Source organism: Mauremys reevesii, linkage group 5 (genome assembly GCF_016161935.1).
Source record: "Mauremys reevesii isolate NIE-2019 linkage group 5, ASM1616193v1, whole genome shotgun sequence".
In the NCBI taxonomy this organism is placed as follows: domain Eukaryota; kingdom Metazoa; phylum Chordata; order Testudines; family Geoemydidae; genus Mauremys; species Mauremys reevesii.
In genome coordinates this window covers 130,682,515-130,692,570 of record NC_052627.1, presented here as the reverse complement: position 1 = coordinate 130,692,570, position 10,056 = coordinate 130,682,515, and the positions used below count along the sequence as shown (strand labels likewise).

Here is a 10,056-nt window from a genome sequence, read left to right as displayed (position 1 = left end):
TCCTGTGGCACCTTATAGACTAACAGACGTTTTGCAGCATGAGCTTTCGTGGGTGAATACCCACTTCTTCAGATGCAAGAAGTGGGTATTCACCCACGAAAGCTCATGCTGCAAAACGTCTGTTAGTCTATAAGGTGCCACAGGATTCTTTGCTGCTTCTACAGAACCAGACTAACACGGCTACCCCTCTGATACTATGTACCTTGTGGGGCAGAGCCTCTTCCACTCCTTAATTGAACCTGTTCAACCTGTAAATAATCTAGCAGTAAAATGGAAGATCAGCTTGGTTCTCTGACAGATGAATGCAGTAAGAACTGTATAGCTCTTAAGATCACATCAGTTCCTGTGAGGTTGACAATGTCTAGTCAGAGCCAAAAGATGCAAACGATATAAGGGTGCAAAAAATACCCACAACAAAACCCACAACTTTGTAGTCATTGATGAATGGATGAAAAATTAAAATGCTTAAATGATTTTTCTCCTCCTCCCCCGTTCATACGTTCAGCGTAGGAATTTGCAGGCCAATAGTCCTCTTTGCTGCAAAAAAACAAAAACCCACAGACAGCCCCCCAAGTTATTAGCATTTTTGAAGAGTCTGTTCTGCATTTATATGGTGGAACTTTTCCTCCCATTTTGCAGTTTACCCTCCAAACTGAGGCTCTATTTTATGTGCAGCTAGCTTCCAGCTAAGAGAACTTACTACAAAGACAGTTTCCAGTCCAGAGCCTGCTTCTGGCTCTGAACCTGCATGGTGCTGAGCGGCCTCAACTCTCAGTGACTTCCATGAGAGTTGAAGGTACTATACTCAGCACCACACAAGATCAGACTTTGAGGCAGTTTCTGTGTTGGAAGCAGTCTATGGAGAAAGTTCTGTCCGCTGAAAATTAGCCTCAGTTAGGAGGGTGAACTCTGCAAAGTGGGAGAAAAAAACTGCTGTGTGAGCACATAATAGACTTTTAAAAAATACTAATAACTTGCACGTTGGTTTTAATTTTTTCCTCAACAAGCCAGCAAAGAGGGGAGCAATTCAGCACATAAAATCTATGTGCTTGGAGATGGAGGAGGTAACCTGTTCCCAAGCCTAGAATAGGAACTCCTGAGATCTCATCCCATCTGTGACAATGATTCCCCTTTGGCCATGGACAAGTCACTTAACTTCCCTGCCTCAGTTTCCCCATCTATATAATGGGGATATTTACTTGCCCACCTCATGGGGTGGAGGAGGATTAATTCCTGGGCCAAATTCTATGAATGGAGTTTGGGGAGGGAGTTTAAGTCACAGAATGTGGGGCCTAATGTCTGGAAGACAACAGTCCCAGTGTAAGCATTAAGCACATCTGGGCATGAAACAAACAGTTTTATGCCATGGTTATGAGTCTTGTTAGTTACAAGCCCTGCCCTAGCAGAGTTCATAAACCCTGTAAACATTATGAAAACATTGCCAGACTGGCTCGTTGTCACGAGAGTGGGCACTTGCCATTGAGGCCTGGCCTCCAGTCAGACTCCTAGTGTCTAGCCCCTGTCGGGCGTGGAGTGTCTTTTACCTCACTAGTCCAACAAGAACCCGTCTGTGGCCACCAATGGAACAGTCCTTCAGCCACTGTGCAGCTGGAGTTCTGGGTCACCTCTTCTCCGCTCAGGCCTCCTTGTCGCCCCTCGGTAGGGGGACCACCTGTCCTGAACTGGGCAGGACAGGCCCGAAATGTACATTTCAAGTCCCGGTCCCAGGACGGATGACTCTGGGACAACATTTGTCACGGATTCCCTGTGGCACTGCTCCATGCCTGCCTGAGGCTCAGGGGCTGCACCAGCCTCTTTCCAAGGGGGGCTGAGGTGGGCATTAGCCCCCACCACCACCATGAAGCCCCGCCCCCTGCTCCTCTTCCCACCCCCACCCCCAAGGTCCCACCCCTGGCCAGGCCAGAAGCCGGAGCCAAGCAGTAATAAGAGCTGCACAGGGAGCCCAGGCCACTGTGGGGAGCCTGGGACCCTTCACCTGCCCTGGGCAGCGCACCCTGGAGAGCAGGGACACAAGCAGGGGGCTGCTCTTGGGCACCCCAGCACCCCACCCAGAGCAGATGGAGGGTCCAGGGCTCCCCAGAATGGCCCAGGCTCCCTTGGCAGCTCTTACTGTGACCTGGCTCTGGCTTCCAGCCTAGCCAGGGGGCAGGGCCTCGGGAAAGAGGAAGAGCTGGGGCAGGGCTACAGATGGGGGTGGGGTCCTGCATGTGTTCCCGTTTTTGCATTTTGAAAGGGTGGTCACCCTACCCCTCAGCCATCACACTCTCTTCCAGACCCTTGTCCCACAGGGACTAACATTCCCTTGTCTGGATCCTTTTCCTTCAGGGCTCTGCTGCCCAGGGACATTTGCTCCCCTTGAGTCCAAGCCACTCTTTCTGGGGCATTCTCATTCCCTGCAGCACAACTACCGTCAGTCCCAGCTCCTCTTTCAGGGAGGGTCCACTGACCACAGTCCTCCCTTTCCCCTGCAGTTTCAGCTACCTTCAGTCCTAGCTTCCCTCTCTCACTGCTATTTCCCCCTTTTGAAGCCCAGCCCTTCCTCTTCCTAGCCTCATGTGCCTCCTTAACCAGGTGATAGTCATCAAATAGATAAAACCTTTCAACTGATCCTCATGGCCCAATTATTATTCAACTCTCCCTTATTAGCGCTGGCCCAGGCTACCTGCCTCCCCCATCTCCAGATGACAGGACAAGGTCCTTTAAAAGGGAGCCACATCACCCCGTGACAGGGAACGATGTGTGTGGATGTGTGGAAACATGCCCAGGTTAACATTACAACATTATGTTGTAGCCATAACCTTTTCATTTCCCGATTTGAGTGCTGAACATTGTAACCTTAGGGCTTGTCCACATGGGGACACTCAGAAAAGTGAATCTGAATTAACTAAATGTGAATTTAAAGCATTAAACCGCATTAAACTCCTGTGTAGACACTCTCATTCAGAATTCGTGACCTTAAGTCAGTTTAGCTTAATTCCCTTTGAAATTAATTTTCCTGAATATCCTTGTATAGCGAAGTTGGCAGCTTTACACAGACCTATTGGTTTGTATTTTAACTCTCTAAAGCCACATCTACAGTATAATATTATGACCTAAGTTATGTCAGCATACAGCTGCCATGGTAATTATATCGCTTGTGCGTGTCCACACTACACTCCTTGTGTCGGCACTGTTCGTCCTCACCAGGAGCACTTGCACTGATTGAACTGGCAGTGTGGGGCATTGTGGGATGGCTTCTGAAAACCGGCAACAGTCAATGTAAGCAATGCAGTGTCTACACTGACACTGTGTCGACCTAACTACATCGACATTAACGCTACACCGCTTGTGGAGGTGGAGTTATTAAAGCGATGTAGCAGGCGAGTTACGTTGGCGGGAGCAAAATTTTAGTATAGACACTTATAGAGTGAGGTTGACCTAAGCTGCCTTGCATCAACCTAACTCTGTAGTCTAGAGCAGGGCTAGGAACTGGCTTGTTGGTCCCTAGTACAGATGGGATGCAGCCGCATAGTCCCAGAATACTGGGTACTGGTAAGAGACGTCATTAGTATGTTCCTACCAGTGCTGAGTGGGATATGATGTCTGGGATTGGAAATTCTGTAGTCCTTTGACTTGTTTATAATCCTGTGATGGTCTGTTCTCCCCTTACATGTGCATGTGACTCCCCATTGAGTCTAATGGCAGTTACACATGCACTACATGGCAGGGAGGACAGACCTTGCTGGATCCTGCAATGCTTTGGTAGGAGAAAATGGAGAAGAAGGTATTAGGGAGCCTCTTTGTATGGTTTAAACAGCAGGGCAGGTTCTCTGCAGAGCACACCAGAGAGTGTTAAGCCAGGGGGACTGACTCCCGTTCTGAGAGGTGCACTATGTGCCCAAGAGGGCTTGGGGTGCCATTTAAGGGTCTGGCCCCTCAGCGTGCATGCTCTAGCATGCCATTCATGCAAGCTAACACAGGGCAAATGCTGTTCCTTTTTAAGGAAACAAAGTGCATCACCCCACCGCCACCCTCCCGTGCACATATTCACCGCTTCCCTCTTGCACCGTAATCCTTCCCGGCTCAGCAGGATTCCAAAGTTGATGATGCACCACCAATGTCCCACTTCCCTTAACCAGTCAGGGATGCATTTGGCTCTTCAGCAACACCATTGAGATGATACCACAAAGAGACTTCAACAATGAGAGCTATGGGGGAGTGGCTACCATTACATCATTCCCGGTGGGTGTCTACACTGCAGTAAAACACCCGCAGCTTGCCTGTGGCAGCTGACTCGGGCTGCGGCACTAGAAACCTGCAGAGTAGATGTTTGGGCCTGGGCTCCAGCCCAGGCCCTGAGGGTATGTCTATACTGTAGTTAGACACCCACGGTTGGCCCGGGGCTGCTGACTCGGGCTCATGGGGCTCGGACTATGGGGCTGTTTATTTGCAGTGTAGACGTTCAGACTCAGGCTAGAGCCCTGGCTCTAGGACCCTGTGAGGTGGGAGGGTCCCAGAGATCAGGCTGCAGCAGACACCAAACATCTACACTGCAATTAAACAGCCCCTTAGCCTGAGCCCCGCAAGCCCAAGTCAGCTGGCACAGACCAGCCACAGGTGTCTAACTGCAGTGTAGACATACCCTGTGACCCCTCTGAGGGGGGAGTGTCCCAGAGCCCGGGCTCCAGCCTGAGCCCAAATATCTTCTCTGCAGTTTTGTAGCCCCACAGCCTGAGCTCCGTGAGTCCGAGTCAGCTAGCCACAGGTATTTTCTTGCAGTGTAGACATACCCAATGTGTCAATGCTGGGAATAATCAGACATGAGGTTCCTTTTATATTCTGTGACTTTAGGAGGCATCTGGCAATAACAAGCTCTGCTAACCAGTTAATGTTCATCAAATGACGGACGTTGACTTTCACATGTATGGGTGTGGTCAGAAAAATGACTGCAAAAAATTACTTGCCATATGGGCCAGATTTTCAAAGACATTGGGTGCTTAAAGATGCAGACGAATGCCTCAGGGGATTTTCCAAATCACCCTTCTCCATCTTTAGGCACCTAATTACCTTTGAAAATCTGGCCCAAGAGCTTAGTCACCGTGCTGCTCATTTTGTCCCTAGTGTTTTTGGACTCATGGCTGCTTTACTTAGTCATAGAGGCTTTTTGGTCTGTAATTTTGTTGTTTAATCTTGTTAACACTGCAGCTGATACAGCTTGGTGGGAGGGTGAGCTGGAGTCTATTCTGACTCATGCATCAACAGAATTGCCAGTCTACAAATCGCAGATGGAATTTAGTTAATTCTGCAGATGATACTCAAGCCAGAAAAAGCCCAGCTTGACTTTTAGATCCCAGGCTGAGTTTGTAGGTCTGGCAGTTAGGAAACCTTCTCTTTACACAGAAACAGCATGCTTTGTAGTCAAGTGATTGAGACAATAAAAATGGAACCCCACAATGCTTTTTTTAAAAAATCCATATAGTCACTTTTCAGAGTAGAACCAGGCTTATTAATTCTTTGCACTTCTGTAGCGCCTCTTCGAAGGTCTCAGTGCACTTTCCAAATATGAATGCATTCAGCCTCACATCAATCTGTAAGGTAGGAAGCTATTATCCCACTTCAAAGATGGGAAAACTAACGCTGTGAATTGCCCAAAATCTCACAGCTGGTCAGTGGCAGAAGTGGGAAGAGAACCCAGGAGTCCAGACTCCCAGCTCCATTCTCTAATAAACAATAGTTCCTGAGTGGTTCCTTTATGTTTAAATCAGATTTTTTTTCTAGAGAAAAAAGTTTGATACTGACCTTTGGCTTCATTGACAGACAGCCTGAAAGCTTCAATTGTGACCGGAGATCTAAAGCCCTTTCCTTTACACAGCTGTGTAGTAAACACAAGAGTCTTTTTATGTGGACGGATGTTAGTGGAACATCTGCAAAGTAATGCGTACATGATGGGTGTCCCTAAGTAGTAACTATCATTTATTACTATTGTTTATTTGTTCCCAATAGGCTGTACAAAGTGCTAGGCACTGTACACACATCAGGAGGGCAGAGTCCCAGTCCTTGAGAACTTACAATCTAAACATGCAGTACTGTACTACTTGCATCCGAAGAAGTGGGTATTCACCCACGAAAGCTCATGCTGCTAAACGTCTGTTAGTCTATAAGGTGCCACAGGATTCTTTGTTGCTTTTACTGTACTACAGAAGATGATGCATACTATTGGCTACACCCAAAGCACTGTCCATCCAAATCAGACCTAGCAGTAACACCAATTGAAGGTCTGGGGCTAGCATCTAATCTGGTGTAAATCAGCAACACTTTTTTGAAGTTAATAGAGCAGCGCTGATTTATACAAGTTCAGCGTTTGAAAATGGTTCCGAAATTTTCTCCCATAGTCTAACTATGCTGAGTTATCACTGAAAGTCTGGGTTGTTGGGTTTTTTTTGTTATTATTAGAAAGAGGGAGTTGAATGGAAAGAGGCCAATTCATTGGGAAAACAGATGGAAATCATTTGAGATCATCAGGATACTTGTTAATTATAAAACAGAGGCAGAGTATTTTTCCTGTTTAATCAGACGCTTTTACCATGTTGTGTAGTGAGTGTGGAGCACATGTGTATCTTCATATGCCTACCTTCCAACACAATTCTCAGCATGTACGTGGAATGGCTAGCAAGCTGGACCACTAACAGATTGGTCATACCAAGCAGTGGCCTATTCTTCAAAGTTTTGCTTCTGTGTTCTCTTTTAATTGTTTTGTTCCGTACTGTGTAGTAATGATTTGTACACATTTATTTTCACATGGTAAAGTTTTCTATGAAATGGTCAGTTTGTGGCATCTGCTAACATTATGAAATTGCACATACCTTGTTTTTATGGTGTGAAATTTTAGTCTTTCAATCGTGGTCCTTTTAAAATAAAGATCAGATGCACCTGCAAAGTGAAAAGCCATGGTTTCACTGTCCCCTAAACCTTTTGTGAAGCATTTTGTAGGCGAGGTAATAAAATTATTTCTCAAATCAAACTCAAGTTGTGAATATGTTATATGTGTTCCTAAATCCGGGAGGAGTAAATCTGGCTTTTCAAGCACATGTAGAACAAAGAGACATTTGTAAGAGGTTCTAGCACGGAAGTTAGAAATGGAGAAGTCCTCTAATCTATCCTTGTAGGATCAGCAGAAAACAGTGTGGGACCAGTACCTCTTTCAAGCAGACAGAGTCGTTCAGAAGACAGGCATAGTACTTGCTGGGTGAGCTTGGGCAACTCATCTATGGTCTCTTTGCTTCATTTTTCCTCATCTATTACTGATGGGTGGGACAGTATGGACTAGTGGCTAGAGTACTGGCCTGGGACTCAGAAAACCTGGGCTTTATTCCCAGCTCTGCCAGTGGCCTACTGGGTGGCCTTGGTCAACTGTGCTTCAGTTTCCAGATCTGCAAAATGGGGATAATGATACTGACCTCCTTTGTAAAGCACATTGAAATCTTCTGATGAAAACAGCTAGGTGTTATTATTATTAATCACCTTATAATGTACTTTTGAGGTCTAAAGGCAAAAAGAGCTATAACATCTCCATTGCTTTGCCACATAGAGTTTCAAATAACTCAGGCAATAGGCCTTCCACCACTTCTCTTGGGAGACTCTACAGCGTAGTAAAAATCTCACTACTGGTATATGTTTGGATTTACTGCTGTGTAAGTTAGACCAAAATCTTGCTGATAATTAGGAAGCTTCTTTTGGGAATTAAGCTATGTATAAGACCTTCTTACTGTGGTCCTTATCCCTAGTCCATCTTAGTGTATTACTGCATTTCTCCTGAAGGGGAATGTACAGACATAAACAGACATCCATCACATCTAACCTACTCTGTTAACTTTCTGTTTGATCTCTTGAGGGTTGAGTAGATTAGGGAGGGTCTTCACACGGTGGTTTCATTAACAGCCTATGGGTTAACCTGGCATGAGTCCTGTTTAAATATAATGGTTGTGCATTTCAGTGTTTAATAGGTATGCTTTAAAATGGGAAGAAGAAAAAAAGATGTTAATTAGTATCATTATTTCCCAATTCAGGAAACACCAATCATACTGTAGAGGAAAATCACTTTCCATTTGCTGGAATTTTAAAGTATGTGCAGAGAACAGAATTTAGTGTTCTCTAGGACAGATTATACTCAAAGATTCCCAATATGCTTTAAACATAGCAACGGAATTCCTGGTAATACAGTGTCTGTGCAGGCACACAGAGTATCTATTAAACATCCACCAATAACTCATGCAATTCTGGACATTAGAACCCATTTTATTGAGACAGGGAATGCAGGCCAGATGGACACTGGGGTTATCACTACACTTTGATTATAGCCCAGAATTGTAAATAGTAAAACTGAGATGGGAACAGGTGCTTCTTCTGCAAAGCCTGGCTCAGGTCAGGTGTGACGTGACCAACTCTGGTTACTGTCCAGCAGCTCATGACCCTGTGTGAAACGAGTTTGGTCTCAGTCCAGTTCACAGTGAACAGGTGCCTGCATCATCAAAAACAAGACCATGGCTGACTCGAATGGGCAGTCTTGTCAACAATCGTGGGAGAGGAGCTAAGGACGGACAGAGCCACGGAGATTCAGTTCTCCTCCAGAGCATTATTGTGGCATATTGGCTGGTCCAGGCAGGAGGGAAGCGTGCTGTGGATAAAAGGGAATCTTCACCTTCCAGAACTGGCACTGCAGCACCTTTCATTAGCACTACACTCACTCCCAGATCGTAAGTGTTTAATAGTGGCAATTTCTACTGTGCACTCACAGCCCACACAATGCTATTGGCTACCTTCTGTCATCTAGGGCTTGACCAGGATAGCTCTAACATCCCAGCTGATGGGGCTCCCATCTTGTTCCTGGGGAAACTACTTCACAGCTGAATACAGCTCATTGTCTGGAATTTTTTTCTCCTCCTTGATATTCATCTAAATTTTCCTCCCAGATTTGATCCCATTGTTCCTATTCCATACTTCTTTGTATCCCCTTATCAACTTCTGTCCTTCCTTTATGTTTACACCTTTCTAATATTTGTAGGTAGTTGTTGCTTAGCCAACCTATAGATTATGGCCAGATTTTCCAAAGGACTCAGTACCCAATGGCTCCTATTTAGGCACCTAAATGAAGCACCTACATTGTCAAAAGAGCTCAGTGGGAGTTTCTGGGTGCTGAGCACATGCAGTAACCTGGACCTTAGTTTCTTGTCATCTCTCCTCCTAACTCATTGCCTCTTTTTCCTCTCTCACCCTTTGTCTCTCTCATCTATTTAGATTTCAAGCTGTCTGGGGCAGGCACAATGGGCCCTGATTTTGGTTGAAGGCACTATTGTAATTAATAATATTAAGGAGGGTGGATGTGCTGTCATCATGCTGTATGCACTGGCTGTGTAAAAACAAAGCAGACTATCGCTGTGCAGGTATTGACAAAACTAGCCCTGCACTGTTTTATATTGGATCATGTGGTATAAAGTGAAGGTAAGTCTCTCTTCAGCTACTAATTGAGAATACATGCAATGATCTGGAAGATCTCACATCTTTTCCTTCTCTAGCCAAGGTAAAGTGTCAGTCTGACAGCTTCAGGAGAAAGGTTTCAGAGGGGTATCCGTGTTAGTCTGTACCAGCAAAAACAATAAGAAGTCCTTGTGGCACCTTAGAGACTAAAATTTATTTGGGCATAAGCTTTCGTGGGCTAGAACCCACTTCATCACCCCTCAAAAGCTTATGCCCAAATAAATTTGTTAGTCTCTAAGGTGCCACAAGGACTCTTCGTTTTTTCAGGAGAAAGACATCACTACATATATAAGTTACATTACAGTTTCTCCAGCCAGCTGTCACTTCATCCTCTCCCTCTACCATCCACTCCACAGCTTTCTGGTGCCGTATAAGGTCTAACCTCTTGTCCTTCACGCAAAGGAAATGGAATTATTTTTCACTGGGCATTGTTTCCTCCCTTGCAACAGTGGCCTCTTAGCTCTTTGGAGGAAGTTCTGAAAACCTCATGAGCAAGGGAGATGGGCAGGCATCCAAGTGTGG

General features: G+C 45.6%; 1 long non-coding RNA gene across 1 annotated transcript in view; it reads right to left on the bottom strand.

The window, feature by feature from the left end:
• Positions 1 to 8,310: 8,310 nt before the first annotated feature.
• The window catches only part of LOC120406409, a 6,602-nt gene continuing 4,856 nt past the window's right edge, over positions 8,311 to 10,056 (bottom strand). The window contains exon 3 of the long non-coding RNA XR_005599255.1: positions 8,311 to 8,674. This is a non-coding gene — a long non-coding RNA (uncharacterized LOC120406409). The remainder of the gene's footprint in view (positions 8,675 to 10,056) is intronic.